This window comes from Dama dama, chromosome 29 (genome assembly GCF_033118175.1).
Source record: "Dama dama isolate Ldn47 chromosome 29, ASM3311817v1, whole genome shotgun sequence".
Taxonomy (NCBI): domain Eukaryota; kingdom Metazoa; phylum Chordata; class Mammalia; order Artiodactyla; family Cervidae; genus Dama; species Dama dama.
Genome location: NC_083709.1, coordinates 70,846,450 through 70,864,013, shown reverse-complemented (window position 1 = coordinate 70,864,013; position 17,564 = coordinate 70,846,450). Strand labels below are relative to the sequence as shown.

At 42.9% G+C, this 17,564-nt stretch overlaps 1 long non-coding RNA gene across 2 annotated transcripts in view; it reads left to right on the top strand.

Annotated features, from left to right (window-relative positions):
• Nucleotides 1-17,564, top strand: part of LOC133048809 (uncharacterized) — a 526,351-nt gene that overhangs the window by 186,096 nt on the left and 322,691 nt on the right. The gene's annotated exons all lie outside the window — the stretch shown is intronic.

The following is a 17,564-nucleotide window of genomic DNA, read 5'->3' as shown; positions in this document are numbered from 1 at the left end:
AACATGGTCTGTGGATAATGCTTTAAGAAACACTGTGAAGGCCGTTAACCTGCCTCCCTCAGCCTCGGCCTCTAGCATCCCCAGTGCACTCAGGGAGCTGGCATCCCGTGACCCACCTCTATTACTGCCTCTCACTTAACAAGCGTCTGTGCCCACCAGTGATTGACAAGAGTTCATGCAGAGGCTTCTGGGAGCAGGAGCTGAAACTCCGTTTCTTTGTGGCCAGAGCCTGCAGGTGTCTTTTCTTTCTACACCCTTTCCTGTGTCCTCACTTCATTTTGTGCTGTTATCTTGGGGGTTTCCTGCTTATTACTTCCTGTCCTGCTGTTTCCCTTGGAGTAGGGTCCTTCCTACTTACCTATCCCATTTACCTGATACACCTGAGGGCAGAGAGCAGGAAGGAGGGAGGGTGCAGGGTTCCCTAAGGTCTATGCTGGAATCTCTTTCCATAGTGAGGATGGTTACCAAAGCATTGTTTGTGGACTCATTTTCCTTGGACACTTGAAACATTTGGTTTCTTTGGTAACTTGGAGTACCCTTTTCCCCTGGGGCATGGTACACATACCTGGCTCTAGGAGAGAATGGAAGAGAGCTGCAGGGGCTCTGCTAAGCCTCTCAGAAACCTGAATTTAGACTCGACAATTGATAGAACCCTTCTGTCTATCACATCTCTTCTCCACTTAAAGTCTATTGATGGCTTCCAGTTGTCTTGAGTCAGAGTCCAAAAATCCTAATCAGGCCCTCCCTACATCTCCAGTCTCTGCTTGTCCATTCTCTGCTTATTCAGAGTCTTCTGACACATTGACCTTTCTAGTCTCTGGATGTGCTGGCCTCCTTGCCCCAGCATCTCATGTGCTCTTTCCTCAACTTGTACTGTCCTCCCTCCACGGCCAGCTTTCTTCTACTTTATCCCTTAATGAAAATGTCACTCAGGATGGCCTTTCTTGACCCTCCAGGATAAGTGAGCTCCCCCGCCCCCCGTCATGACCTGCCATATTTTTGTCACTTGGCACTTATTGTTATTTGGATACTTATTTGTTTGACATCTGACTTCCCCTTTAGATAGTCGTTTCTATGCAGGCATAGCCTGTGTTTGCCTTGCACAATGCTGGGTTCCTAGTGTTCAGCATGATGCCTTGAACATATGTGGATATTCAAAGAATAGTGCCAAATAAATGAGTCACTGGAGGTTGGGGGCCTGGAGCATCTTCAGAGCTGCTGGGTGGGTCTGGGGGCAGCTGGGAGGCATATGATATTACGGTCCTGCTGAAAGGCTTTCTTCCAGGGATCTGCAGTGAGTTCCTCAAAAAGAGCTGGGCAGAACCATAGCAGCCAGAGTAGGGGAAAACCTGGGAGCTAGGAAGCCAGGCCTTTTCCAAGAATGTTTTTTTGTTAAGTTGGTTTCAGAACAACACAGGTTATCCCAAGAAAGAGAAACTGATTTCTCAGTAGAAGTAGGTATACTCCTCAGACTTCTTATACCATGATGATCAGAGCTGGAAGGAAACTTAGACGTGTCTAAATTTCACAGAGATTGAGCCTGAAACTCAGAGAGGGAAAAGCACCTCATTCCAGAGAGACCACAACCAGATCTCTTGGCTTTCAGACCACTTCTTATTTCATTACAACATACTGCACTTTGATTTGGGACCACTGTTGGAGGGGAAAAGAAATCATTAGAAAATGAATGTTTCCTGAAATATCACCTGCAATTTATTGCACTCAGAATTTCACACTGATAAATAACCTCTTTCTCATTAACATGCAGGCTCCCTACAATTAGCACTCTCATTTGCACTATGTAAACAGCTTCTAACTGTGCCTTTTACCTCTTTGCTCAAACAAAGATTTCTGTTAGCAAAGAAACAAGAAGGAAATTAGTAGCAGGTGAGAGCTTATTTTTAATTATATTGAGATTGACTGTTGTTCTCCAAATCTTCTCTAATTCCCCCAAGATATTTATTTGCAGACCAAATAATCTATTTCAATCTATTAAAGCAGCAGCCATTTCTGATCTTTATTTACTAAATGAAAACACAAATGGCAGCCGTGGATTTTCTGGCTTGGTTCCAGGAGAGGCTGCTTGGGGGATGGTGCTGCATCAAGCTTTGATCTGAGAAGCGTCGCAATCACGGTTGAATAGTAAGGACAGAGATGTTGAAGAGCTCCAATTTGGGCATGGGATGGGCTTCAAGTTCCAGAGTCAAGGCTTTCTCGGTGGTAACTCCCAAGGCCTGTGAACTGAAGTCGAGTTTAGGTTCTTTAGCAGACTTTTAGTCTGCCTCTAAGAATGAGAAACTTTGTGTCTGCCAGTGATAAAGGGATGGGCTTGTAGCATCTTATGGTCAGAACATTTGAAAGAATATCTATTGCAGCTTCTCACTAAGGGCAAGAATTGCTTTTGAAATATCTGGCAGTTAAAGTTGCAGAAGCCGAGCGTCTCACTTGCTGGTGACTCCACTCTGAAATTTGTCTTCCCCGAATTGACATCTTGTCTCCAGCAGCTTTCACACATTGGGGAGTCCACACTGAAAGAAATGAACTTCTCTCTTACGTGACACTTCTGTCCCCATATACATCTGACGGCCGGGGCCTGTCCCGTGAACCTGCTCCAGGCTATGTTTACCAAGTTCCTGTAACTATTTTTAATGGGACATCATTTCCAGGCCTCTTATACTCTGGTTGGTTTCCTTCAGACATGCCATAGGTGGTGGGGGCCTGCTCCAGTGAGCTGTCAGGGATTGAAAAAGTACTCCAGGCTTGATCTGATCAGTTGTAAGCATTACCTGTCGATGGAAACCTGAACCCCTGACAGTCAAAGGTCATCCTCCTCGCCGGGACTTCATGCTGTACACCGTTCTCTTGCAAGTTTTCATCTGTTTGGGGAGCACGTTAGAACACTCTAGATTTCTTTTTAAAACCAACCATTCCTTCCTAGAAATGGGAAACCCCTGTGTGATGAGTCACTTACCATATTTGAGTATATTTTATTTAGTATTTCTGAGCTATTCCCATTAGTTGTTAAATAACTTACATTTTATAAAACATTTCATTTTACAGAGAACTTTTACAATAACCCCAGGAGACAGGCAAAGTCAAGATGGTTACCCCCATTTCATAAATGAGGAAAATAGACCCACAGAGGAAATGACTTGTGAAATGCCCTAAAGAGTTGAGAGTCCAACCTAAGTCCTCCGACTGTAGATTCACACCTGTTGTCACTACATCACAGCTTGTTCTCTTTAGCAGGTAATCGGGGTGAAAGGGAACAAGTGAGCTCATAAACAACTGAACATGGCCCTGGTTCCTCCACTCCATCAAGTTTAGCCGTCTTTCTGGGCCCTTTATCCTCTGTCATTTGTCCAATGAGTAACTCGATGAGGGAGCCCCATCACTGGTACAAAGTTGTAAAATGTAAGATCCACCCACATTTATAGAGAAGGTGAATAGAGGGTGACTTTCTGAAATTTAAGGTAAATTTGAATTGGAATTATTTATATCTCACTAATTTGTAATTTATGCTTTGACTGTTTCTATGTGACTTAATTCAAAGTTACATTTGAAAAGAATACTTCAAAAACAGAAAGAGAAATTAAGGAAACAATACCATTCACCATTGCAACAAAAAGAATAAAATACTTAGGAGTATATCTACCTAAAGAAACAAAAGACCTATACATAGAAAACTATAAAACACTGATGAAAGAAATCAAAGAGGGCACAAACAGATGGAGAAACATACCGTGTTCATGGATTGGAAAAATCAATATTGTCAAAATGGCTATTCTACCCAAAGCAATCTATAGATTCAATGCAATCCCTATCAAGCTACCAACGGTATTTTTCACAGAACTAGACCAAAGAATTTCACAATTCGTATGGAAATACAAAAAACCTCGAATAGCCAAAGTAATCTTGAGAAAGAAGAATGGAACTGGAGGAATCAACCTGCCTGACTTCAGACTCTACTACAAAGCCACAGTCATCAAGACAGTATGGTACTGGCACAAAGACAGAAATATAGATCAATGGAACAGAATAGAAAGCCCAGAGATAAATCCACGAACCTATGGACACCTTATCTTTGACAAAGGAGGCAAGGATATACAATGGAAAAAAGACAACCTCTTTAACAAGTGGTGCTGGGAAAACTGGTCAACCACTTGTAAAAGAATGAAACTACAACACTTTCTAACACCATACACAAAAATAAACTCAAAATGGATTAAAGATCTAAATGTAAGACCAGAAACTATAAAACTCCTAGAGGAGAACATAGGCAAAACACTCTCTGACATAAATCACAGCAAGATCCTCTATGACCCACCTCCCAGAATATTGGAAATAAAAGCAAAACTAAACAAATGGGACCTAATGAAACTTAAAAGCTTTTGCACTACAAAGGAAACTATAAGTAAGGTGAAAAGACAGCCCTCAGATTGGGAGAAAATAATAGCAAATGAAGAAACAGACAAAGGATTAATCTCAAAAATATACAAGCAACTCCTGCAGCTCAATTCCAGAAAAATAAATGACCCAATCAAAAAATGGGCCAAAGAACTAAACAGACATTTCTCCAAAGAAGACATACAGATGGCTAACAAACACATGAAAAGATGCTCAACATCACTCATTATTAGAGAAAAGCAAATCAGAACCACAATGAGGTACCATTACACGCCAGTCAGGATGGCTGCTATCCAAAAGTCTACAAGCAATAAATGCTGGAGAGGGTGTGGAGAAAAGGGAACCCTCTTACACTGTTGGTGGGAATGCAAACTAGTACAGCCGCTATGGAAAACAGTGTGGAGATTTCTTAAAAACCTGGAAATAGAACTGCCATATGACCCAGCAATCCCACTTCTGGGCATACACACTGAGGAAACCAGACCTGAAAGAGACACGTGCACCCCAATGTTCATTGCAGCACTGTTTATAATAGCCAGGTCATGGAAGCAACCTAGATGCCCATCAGCAGATGAATGGATAAAGAAGCTGTGGTACATATACACCATGGAATATTACTCAGCCATTAAAAAGAATTCATTTGAACCAGTCCTAATGAGATGGATGAAGCTGGAGCCCCTTATACAGAGTGAAGTAAGCCAGAAAGATAAAGAACATTACAGCATACTAACACATGTATATGGAATTTAGAAAGATGGTAATGATAACCCTATATGCAAAACAGAAAAAGAGACACAGAAATACAGAACAGACTTCTGAACCCTGTGGGAGAATGTGAGGGTGGGATATTTCAAAAGAACAGCATGTATATTATCTATGGTGAAACAGATCACCAGCCCAGGTGGGATGCATGAGACAAGTGCTCGGGCCTGGTGCACTGGGAAGACCCAGAGGAATCAGGTGGAGAGGGAGGTGGGAGGAGGGATCGGGATGGGGAATACGTGTAAATCCATGGCTGATTCATATCAATGTATGACAAAACCCACTGAAATGTTGTGAAGTAATTAGCCTCCAACTAATAAAAAAAATTAAAAAAAAAAGAAAGGGAAACGATTGTACCTAGAAATCTAAACCAGGAAGAGTTACTATCAGTTTTCAGTTTCCTGGTGTCCAAGGCAGGAGTGGAAACTCACTGGGTTACCAAACTCTCCTTTTCTTGTAAAAGGAAACAGACAATTAGAGAGAAGTGACTCCTACACCAACTGGAATCTCTTTCATCCTTAGATAAACAATACTGAACAGCAGCGTGATCCATGATTTCAGTGGCACTTTACAAACTGTTGGAGATTCCATTTGGGGTGGGGGGTGGGGGTCTGGGCTGTGTTTTGAGAATCTACACTTTGAAACTGCTCCCAGATGCTTCTGGTAATCAACCAAGTTAGAGAACTACTTAGGAATGGCTTATCAGAAATGCATATTTCTGATGCTGCCCCAGAGACCCATGCTCTTACCTTTCTGCTAGGCTTTTGATGAAAACAGTAGCTTGCAGAACTAATAATTGAGGCTCTTTAGTGGGGTCTAGAAGGCAGGGTGTTCTTTATAGCAGCAAGGAAGCAGCACCAATGACCTTTTCATCTGATAGTTAAGAGATTTTGGATTTATAACCTCCCCAAGACCGAGGATCCTTCCTCCTTTTCACGGAGCAGTCGGGATTACCTGCAAGCATGGCCTAGACTGCTGTTACACAGGTAACAGTTTTGGTTCTGATCAGTTGCTCAAGGCTTTCACAGCTGAGAGGTTTTCCATGACAAGGCACAAGAGAAGTGCTGTCATCCAGGATGATTTTGGAAGAGGGTCTTGTCAGTCATCTGGCTGTCGACAGAAGAAGCTTGTCACGGCTCCTATGGAGTGTTTGATACTGTGTAATACTGTCGTTATACACTCCCTCTGTACGGCTCAATGCAGCTCTGCATAACTCGATAAATTCACCTGTTAGAGTTATTTAATATTGTGCATCTGAATGATGAAGAATTGTCTGCACATTAGAATTAATGTCAGTCTTGGACATGATAAATATGATTCTACTGACTCCTCTGAGAAGTTTCACTAGGGTACTGTTTTATTGTCTGCTGTCTTGAGGGCTTAAATCTCTTTTTCTGCCTTCAGTTCATAGGATAAAAACATGTGAAATCACTGGGATTTATATAGGCAGATTTGGCAGCTCTTTCATTTTTTTTTACTTGGACTGTCAGATATAAATCAATGTTACAGCACTCTTTCCAAGAATGTGTTAGAATGTGCATGTGTTTGGGGAGCAAACATGGTATTTCTATTATAATTTTGTTTGTTAGGTGTGATCGGAATTGTTTGGCTTTGTTTTGTAACATTCACAATTTGTGGTTATTTAATTGGTTCTCCTCTGTTTATCCCTATCCAGTGACTGTTGAGTTCTTTTTTTGTATCTCTCTGTGCCTTCATTCCTGCCCAGAAGGCCCACCCTTCCTGCCCATACATTAAGACTTAACTCCAGTACCACTTTCTTGATAAATGCTTTTCTGAGTGGTTGACAAAGGGACATTCCCATATATCTTTGTAATAAACCTGCATGTCTGTGTGTGGGAATGTCCCTTTGTCAACCGCTCAGTCACCCAGGCTTCCATTCCTTCAGTACTCAGTTCCCATCCAGTCTCAATAAACAGTTCAGGAGAACTGCCAAGGTGTGGTATGTGTTCATGAATATATGACTTAGTTCAGGTTGCTAGGAAAAAAAAAAAAATACCATGCACTGCATAGTTTAAACAACAGAAATGTATTTCTCACAGTTCTTAAGGCTGAGAAGTCCAAGATCAAGGTCCTGGCTGATTTGGTTCTTCATAAGGGTCTGCTTTCTGGCTGTCTTTTTATTGTATCCACACATGTTGGAAAGCAAGAGAGGATGCAAGTCCTCTTGTGTCTCTTCTTATACTGGTACCGACCCCATCACGAGGTCTCCGCTCTCTTGACCTAATTACCTCCCAAAGGTCTCATCTCCAAATACCATCACACTGGGGGCTAGAGTTTCAACATATGAATTTTGAGGAAACATAAACATTCAGTCCATAACAAGATGTTTAGCAAGATGACTGACTGTTTTACTCCCTCACCAATACAGTTTGTGAAGATGTCTATTTTCAAAACCAGTTGAGGAGCAACAGGGTCCATTTGATTATCAGTTCCACAAAGGCAAGAACCATGCACGCTCTACTGGTCACAGCATCTCCAGTGTACATTCAACAACTCATACAACAGCTGCTGAATTAATTTGTTGAATGTGTGTGTTATATTTCTGTCTGTCTGCCTTATGAGGATTTAAGGACGATAGTGACAAGGATGAGTAGAGAGCTCAAAACCATGACCTATGAGATACTGTTGAAAGTTTTCTTGGTCTTATAGATATCTGAAGGCTACCATGGGGAGGAGGAGTTAGATAGATTCCATGATGCTCAAGAAGCCATATTGAGAATGGGGAAGATGCAGGAAGGTAAATTTGGGCTCAGTAAAAGGAATTATCTGCAATTGATTCTGTTTAGAGATGGTCTCACTGTCACAGGGCACCATGAGTTCCCCATTCCTAGAAGTATTTAAGCTAAGTCTACTGACCAGTCACTAGGGATGCTGGGGAAGAAATATTTTTTTAAGTAATAATATGAAAGACTGAAGTACTCAAATGTGTCTTCAGTTTCTATGCCAAAGGCTTAAGAAATGATGATGACAAAAGTAGGGGTAGACCTTTCCCCTTTTTGAACCTCAGTTTCCTTCCTTTCAAAATGGAGAAGGCTGGGCAGTGGACCCTCAAAGTTTTTGGAGGGCTCTCTGTTCTGTGCTAATGTTAACAATCCAAATAATTTGACATTCAGTTTTGAGGTCATATTGCTAAGGGCACATACAGGTGGTATGTCAGGTTCTTGGAGTACTTTAATTCTCATCCTCTGGGAGAAGAGAGGGAGAAAGTTCAGTGGTTTCATGACCTCTCACACCATGTATCAAAGGCCTTGGCAATTTTCTTGGCTGTCTGCCAATTTTCTTTGTGGGTTTCACCTCCCAGCCTCCTCCGTGTGCCTCAGGCCTCTGTGCAGCCCCAGGAGACATTGTTGCCCAACACAAGGGAGCGAAAAGCTGCTGTGAAGCTGTTGAGGACTGGCTGCTCTAATAATGCAGAGGTTTCGGCTCTGATCATTTGACAAGCTCTTAAGTTGGAATTTATAGGAACTCCTTTTCCCAGTCCTAGGATTAAGAACTAGAAATGGATGAAAGAGAAGGCCCACTGTCTTATCTGAAAATCTCAGGGCTGGCAGATGACTCAAGCACACCTCTGCTTATTAAACTTCTTTTTTTTAAAGTCCTCAAAGAGTCAATCATAGAAGTGCAAGGTGTGAGACACCCACAGCCTTCATTCATTCGTTCGTTTCATCACTACCTGAGTGCTCGCCATGTGCCAGCTACTGAGATAAGCACTCTGTGGGTTTGCCAGGGCCGCCACAGCGAAATATCATAGGCCGGATGGCTTCAGCAACAGAGACTTATTTTCTCACGGTTATAGCGGCAGGTGCCAGCTGGCTTAGTTTCTCCTGAGGCCTCTCTGCTGGGCTAACTGACAGTCACCTTCTTGTCCTCGCATGGTCACCCCTTGGTCTGCATGTGGTGCCTGTGTTCTGATCTTCCCTTCTCATAAAGATACCTGTCACATGGGATCAGGGTCCACCCATGCCACCTGATTTTACCTTAATTGCTTCTTTAAAAGCTCTAAGAAGTTAAGAAAGTCACATGGTGAGGCACTGGGGATTAGTGCTTCAACATGCAGATTTTGGGGGGAGAGTGACACATTTCACAAAGCTGTGACTCAGTGGCAGATGTAATAATAACGAAAATCAGGTTTCAGCTGAGGGAAGTCGGCATGATTTAACGGGCTGCCTAGTGTCACGGCAGCCGCAAGCTGTGTGACCAGATATATGACGCAGTATATGTCTCTTAATCAGTTTCCACTTCATCCACGTATTGGATTGATGTAGTCCTTTGATGACTTCGGCAGTTATGCCAACCAAGGCCCGCAGCATGCTGTGTGCTGGGGGCCAGGGCATCTTCTTCAGTGCATTCAGGTACTCGTGCCCCCTCCAAATGGGCCCACGCTCACCAAGAATCACTCGTGTTTATTTACAAACAGGGAAGTGCCCGTTATACTTGCTATTATAACTGTAGAATTTGATTGTATATTATGTAAATCAGTGAAATATGAGCACAAAAGAGAGTTGTTTCTACAGGAACTTTGAATGTTTTAGAAACCCTTGATAATGTTAGGCCGCTAAAAGAACTGGTGCCGGTGAGGGTATGGAACAGACATGGTTCAAGGCCTGGCGCAGCGCCTTCCTAGCTGGTAATTTGGGACATTTCACTTGACCCCAACAGGACGGTAACATGATGCTTGAGAGCGAGGACTCAGTCAACTCCCACAGTCTAGAAGAGTTTTGTACTCAGAGTCTGTACACTTGTTTCTTAAGTGTCCTTAAGTTCTTAGCTTAGCTTAGTTTAGTCCCCAGGTTATAAACTGTATGAAGGATCAAATAGGTCAATTTCCCCACCATGCCTGATGAATAGCACAGTTCCTGGCATATGATAGGTGCTCAATAAATATTTGCTTAATAAAGGACCTCTGTTAACATTTTTATGCATTTTCTTCCTGTGTTTTTTCTATGCATGTTATATACATATATTTTTAACACATTATATGTATTTTTTGTTCTCTCTGCTTTTTAAAAATTCTTTTAAATTAATTAATTTTTTAATTGAAGGATAGTTGCTGTACAGAATTTTGTTGTTTTCTGTCAGACATCAGCATCAGTCAGCCATAGGCGGACATACGTCCCCTCCTTCCGGAAACTCTCGCCTGTCTCCCTCTCCATCCCACCCCTCTAGGTTGTTACAGAACTTTTACTCCACTTAGCCTGATTACATCATTATCATTTTCTTAAGTCACTAGAAATCCTTAAGGAAAAAACTCTGTGATTTGGGATGATAGCTGGGTCTTTGGCCATACCACCCTGAACACACCCGATCTCATCTGGGATGATAGCAGGGCCTCTGGGAATCACACACAACGTGTACCACTCGTCGCCCTTAACTTTAGGGGTCTAAGACGCTGTGGGTGTGGTTTAAGGGATGCTGTGTCTGTGAATGACCTCCCTCACGTGTGCTGCTGCAGAAAAGAGATTGCACCTGCTGCCTTACTGGCCAGAATAGGTTGGTTCCAGTCCTGAACGGTACTTAGGAGGGTCAGAGACAGGAGATTAAATAGTTCTTCCCTGCTGAAATGACTCTGTCTTGGTTAGCTCCATAGAGGGCTTTACAGGCACCAGGAACCCGACAGGCTGAAAACTTTCTTATCCATCTACGTCGCTGTTGTTCAGTTGTCCAGTCGTGTCCAACTCTTTGCGACCTCACGGACTGCAGCAATCCAGGTGTCCCTGTCCTTCACCATTTCCCAGAGTTTGCTCAAACTCGTGTCCATTGAGTCAGTTATGCCATCCAACCGTCTCATCCTCTGTCGTCCCCTTCTCTTCCTGTCTTCAGTCTTTCCCAGCATCAGGGTCTTTCCCAATGAGTCAGCTCTTCGAACCAGGTGACCAAAGTATTGGAGCTTCAGCTTCAGCATCAGTCCTTCCAATGAGTATTCAGGACTGATTTCCTTTAGGACTGGCTGATTTGATCTCCTTGCAGTCCAAGGGACTCTCAAGGGTCTTCTCCAGCACCATAAATCAAAGGCATCAATTCTTTGGTGCTCAGCCTTTTTTATTGTCCAACTCTTATATCCGTACATGACTACAGGAAAAACTGTGTCACCGAGGGCATTTAGGAGAACCATTGTTCTCTTAGTTATTCGAGCTACCAACTTCAGGTTCGTCTTTGACTTGTCCTGCCTCCACACTCGATCAGTCCTTCAGGTGCCATCTCCGAGGACTCTCTTGAATCTTCCCCCCACCCTTATTCTCTGTTAACTGTGACCTTGTCCTCTCTCAGACCTTCATCACTGGGACTTTTGCAGCCTCCACCTAATTGGATTGGTTACTTCCTGCCTCATCCACTTGTCATTCATTCTTTACACTCTAGGGAGCTTTCCCTCTCCTCAATGCAGAGTTATCCATATTGATTTTTAAATGTTCTGCTCAAAATCTTTGGAGAGTTTCCTTTATCATGGAACAGAGTTTTAACTCTTTACTATGGCATTCAGGGCATTGTACTCCAAACTATATTTCTGCTCTCTTTTTCTGGGATGAAATTTTTAAAATAATTTTTTTAAAGGACGTTATTTTTATTACAGAAAGGCAGAGATGGAGTAAATCCTGGCTTTGCCCCTTTCCGGGTGGTAACTTTGACCACATTACTTAGCCTCTAAGGGTAGTAACATGAGGGCTGAGAGCAAGGACTCAGGAGCCCCTCCCCTGGGCTCTGCCACGCAGTGGTGGTGAGACCTCGGGCCAGTGACTCAGACACCGAGAGCTCAGTTCCTCCTCTCTGAGATGGGGTTTGCTCCTGTACCACTGAATTGTTGTGAAGATTAAATGAATTAATGCTTGTATCGCTTTTAGAATAGCATTCAATACATGATAAATACTAGAGAGGTATTTGCTATTATCATGTGGAACCTGGTTTCCACATGGGTAGAATGGGGATAGTATTACCCATATATCCCACTGGAGTGTTTTATAATTAAATAAAATGATATGAGATTGTCTATGTGAAAACACCTAGAGCAACCTCTGGTAACTGTTCAATTTTCTCCCTTATCCAGACTTCAACTTAGAATTCAGTTCTGCTTCTTGGGGTCTGCTATAGCCCTTTGTAAATAGCATTAATATAGCACCACTCTATGTTATAATTATATAATTTTATATAGGGATATTGCGGGTTTGGTTCTAGACCACCACAATACAGTGATTATTGCAATACAGTGAATCATAAGATTGTTATGGTCCCAGTACAGATAAAAGTATTTACACTCAACTGTAGTCTATTAAGTTTGCAATAGCATTATGTCTTAAAAGGGCTTCCCTGGTGGCTCAGAGGTTAAAGCATCTGCCTGCAATGCAGAAGACCTGGGTCCAGTCCCTGGGTCGGGAAGATCCTCTGGAGAAGGAAATGGCAACCCACTCTAGTATTCTTGCCTGGAGAATCCCATGGACGGAGGAGCCTGGTGGGCTACAGTCCATGGGGTGGCAAAGAGTCGGACACGACTGAGCGACTTCACTTTCACTTTCACTTTATGTCTTAAAAAGCAAAATACATATCTTAGTTAAAATATACAAAACAGAAAAACGACGACAATAGTACATAGGAATCACTGATCGAGGGGTGGACTGGGTAATTGAACCTAAAGTGCGATGACTTGATTGTAAGAAGAGCTCAATAAATGCTGTCTGGGCATGATAATTTACAGATATTTGTAAATTTTAATTATTGTCCTAAAATGCATAGGTATGAATACACTAATTTCGTAAAACAATTTTAAAATTGTTTTATATTATGATATTGGATAGATACAACCTGTGAATTAAATTTCAGTTTAAGTTTAATTTTAAGTTTCAGTTACTGGCCTTTCCCCCTTCCAGAAAGTTGAGACAAAGAGGTAGGTGCTGAAATGGGAAGCTCTCTAGCGAAGGGCATGGTGAGGAGAACCTTCTCTATTTTCCTTAATAAACACAAAGAGAGGCCACCCATGTGATAAAGGAACAACCTTTTCTATCATTTGTTTGTTGAAATTGAAGAAACGAAATGAGCACTGACGGAGATGGGTGACGTCACCTTGTCATCTGCCATTCCTGAAATACCACTTCCTCTTCTTGGGGACATGAAGACCTGACACAGAAACACAGCCCAGCCACTCATGGAGCAGGAGTCAGCTCTTCAGATGTTCACTATTAATGGAGGGGCATCATTGTCAAATACCTCGTCACCTACGCTTGCTGGAGAAACAGATATACGGTTAAGAAACATGTGACACCAGCATAGGAGGGGTTACTTTTCAGACAAATTATCCAAAAGGCCTGGTACAGTATGTGCTTCCTCCATCACCACCACACACATTTGCTTCAATTTTGCAAAATAAATTCTGTGTGCCACATTCATGCTAAGCATCATTCCAGATGCTGTGTGAAGTCTTGATGGGGCAAATGCAAGGATTCCTCTGATATAGGAGCACCTTCAAGAAAGTTTGTGATCTAGGGGGAAAACAGAAGTATTCTAAGGTCGTGGATAATCTTTAAAATAATGCATAATAAACTAGTGAGGGGTAAATAAAGAACCATGGACACTGAGATGGGAGGAATTTCCCAGGCAAGGGGAATTTAACATTTGTTAAGCAGCTATTGTGCAGCACATATTATGCTAGAAATTTTACATATATTATATCTTCCACTGAAAAATCAAATGAGATCAGTGTTATCAACTCTTTTACAACTGGCTGAGTTAAATCTCAGCGAGGTTAAGTAACTCACCCACACTGTACAGTTAGCATCAGTCAGGGTAGCATCCAGATTCAAGGCTGTTAGCTGCCAGAGTTTTGGCACTCCCTTCCCACTATAGAGAACAAGAGACAAAGTTTGGTGCCTTAAAAAAGTTTCAACAGGGGGAAAATGTGGAGGAGATGGAAGAAGATGAGAAGGCTTTCACCTAAGGAAAGGGTGACGTGTCATGAGAGAAGCTAATAACCTTGTTAGAACTCTACCCATCTCACTGTCCCATCCAAAGCATCCATTCCATCAAACAAATCACGTGCATTTTCTATGAGACGGGCCTGAAGTCCTAGTTACAAAGAGATACAGGTGCGTAACACGAAACCCGTGGCCTCACTCGTGTCCTGAGTCAGAATACACCCTGGGAAGTGTGAAAGCAATGCGCAGTGTGGTCAGTGTCCGTGCGGCCTCGAGTGTTATTGCTCATGATTACTTCACCTGAGAAGAATGATGGCGACTGAGAAGTGTCATGAAAAGGCCCTGGACTGGAATTTGAAGGATCTGCCTGGACTGGGCTCTGTTGCTTCCTGACTCTGTGATTTTGGACAAGTCACATCTGTTCCCTTCAGGGAAGGAGTGAAGGTTTAGTTTACGTGATTTTGAAGGTCTTCCTTCCAGCTCAAATCACACAGTGAAGAACTTTGCTCAAGTTACTTTTCTATACAAAGTTCCCTCTTGTCTTTCAAATTTTCTCCTCCATGTCCTCCCCAAGAGGGCTGGTGCTCCAGTCATTGGACCTCTCTCAGAGCAAGGGAGCAGCAGCTGAGGAGTGGGAGGGGACCAAACATAAACTCCGTCTCTGAGAAGGAAGGCGGCACTGGACGCTGGCTTAGGGAGGTCAGCTGACTGTGGCTGGGAAGCCCCAGGCTGGAAGGTCTCTGCGGCCCCTTCAGCCTGGCCATCTGTGTCTCTGTGCATGTCGGTGACGCTGTGGGCCTGCATTCTGCACTCAGCCACTGACCGTGCTCAGGAAACATCAGTGGTGAATTCTGCGTGGGTGACCGCTCCTGGCTAAGATAGAAAAGCCGCCATGGTAGTGTGCGTCAGCCCAGTGGAGGCAACGAAGATGGAAAATAAATTCCTGTGAGGCTAAATGTATGCATTAGGTCGTTTATTATCACAGAATCTCCAATTCTTCCGTTCGCTTATAATAAATGTCATCTGATTCCTGGATGGTAAATACACAAAGAAAGTGACCTCTTCCCAGTTACTCTGCTGGAAGGCTGGTTCACCAGGAACCCTTGTGTGTTCACAGAGCCTTCAAGTCTTACCTTGAGCGCTAACTCTCTGTCTTAGATAAGCTACCAACCTCTTTGTGCCTGAATTTTCTCATTGGTAAGATAATGAATTTGGTTTCACTTATTAGCTTTGATTACCTCTTTTTCCTCTCATTGACCCCACATTTTACAACATTGTTGCTCAAAAATTTACACCAGTAACACTGTTTTCCCAGTATTTTCACTTACCATAGCTGTGTACCATTTCTAGTCAGAACTTCTGTTCATAACGAAGTACCCAGTGTGACCACACTCTTATGATATGATTGCAGATGTCAGAGCAGAAGCATGGCTTTTGACCTCATCTGGGGTTGGAGAAGGCAATGGCACCCCACTCCAGTACTCTTGCCTGGAAAATCCCATGGACGGAGGAGCCTGGTGGGCTGCAGTCCATGGGGTCGCTAAGAATCGGACACGACTGAGCAACTTCACTTTCACTTTTCACTTTCATGCATTGGAGAAGGACATGGCAACCCACTCCAGTGTTCTTGCCTGGAGAATCCCAGGGACGAAGGAACCTGGTGGCTACAGTCCACGGGGTCACCAAGGGTTTGACACGACTGAGTGTGCACTTAGCACACACACATGGAAAGTCTTACCACAGGAACACCAGTGATTTCTGAGAAGACAAAATGATAGGATACTGAAAGAGAAACTCCCCAGGTCGGTAGGTGCCCAATATGCTACTGGAGATCAGTGGAGAAATAACTCCAGAAAGAATGAAGGGATGGAGCCAAAGCAAAAACAATACCCAATTGTGGATGGGACTGGTGATAGAAGCAAGCTCCGATGCTGTAAAGAGCAATATTGCATAGGAACCTGGAATGTTAGGTCCATGAATCAAGGCAAATTGGAAGTGGTCAAAAGGAGATGGCAAGAGTGAATGTCGACATTCTAGGAATCAGCAAACTAAAATGGACTGGAATGGGTGAATTTAACTCAGAGGACCATTATGTCTACTACTGTGGGCAGGAATCCCTTAGAAGAAATGAAGTAGCCATCAGTCAACAAGAGTCCAAAATGCAGCCCTTGGATGCAATCTCAAAAACGACAGAATGATCTCTGTTCATTTCCAAGGCAAACCACTCAATATCACGGTAATCCAAGCCTATGCCCCTACCAGTAACGCTGAAGAAGCCAAAGTTGAACGGTTCTATGAAGACCTACAAGACTTTTTAGAACTAACACCCAAAAAAGATGTCCTTTTCATTATAGGGGACGGGAATGCAAAAGCAGGAAGTCAAGAAACACCTGGAGTAACAGGCAGATTTGGCCTTGGAGTACAGAATGAAGCGGGGCAAAGGCTAATAGAGTTTTGCCAAGAGAACGCACTGGTCATAGCAAACACCCTCTTCCAACAACACAAGAGAAGACTCTACACATGGACATCACCAGATGGCCAACACTGAAATCAGATTGATTATATTCTTTGCAGCCAAAGATGGAGAAGCTCTTTACAGTCAGCAAAAACAAGACCTGGAGCTGACTGTGGCTCAGATCATGAACTCCTTATTGCCAAATTCAGACTTAAACTGAAGAGAGTAGGGATAACCACTAGACCATTCAGGTATGACCTAAATCAAATCCCTTATGAATATACAGTGGAAGTGAGAAATAGATTTAAGGGACTAGATCTGATAGAGAGCGAGCCTGATGAACTATAGACGGAGGTTCGTGACATTGTACAGGAGACAGGGATCAAGACCATCCCCATGGAAAAGAAATGCAAAAAGGCAAAATGGTTCTCTGAGGAGGCCTTACAAATAGCTGTGAAAAGAAGAGAAGCAAAAAGCAAAGGAGAAAGGGAAAGATATTCCCATTTGAATGCAGAGTTCCAAAGAATAGCCAGGAGAGATAAGAAAGCCTTCCTCAGCGATCAATGCAAAGACATAGAGGAAAACAACAGAATGGGAAAGACTAGAGATCTCTTCAAGAAAATTAGAGATGCCAAGGGAACATTTCATGCAAAGATGGGTTCAATAAAGGACAGAAATGGTATGGACCTAACAGAAGCAGAAGATATCAAGATGAGGTGGCAAGAATACACGGAAGAACTGTACAAAAAAGATCTTCACGACCCAGATAATCACAATGGTGTGATCACTCACCTAGATAGAACCAGACATCCTGGAATGTGAAGTCAAGCGGACCTTAGGAAGCATCACTACGAACAAAGCTAGTGGAGGTGATGGAATTCCAGTTGAGCTATTTCGAATCCTGAAAGATGATGCTATGAAAGTGCTGCACTCAATATGCCAGCAAATTTGGAAAACTCAGCAGTGGCCACAGGACTGGAAAAGGTCAGTTTTCATTCCAATCCCTAAGAAAGGCAATCCCA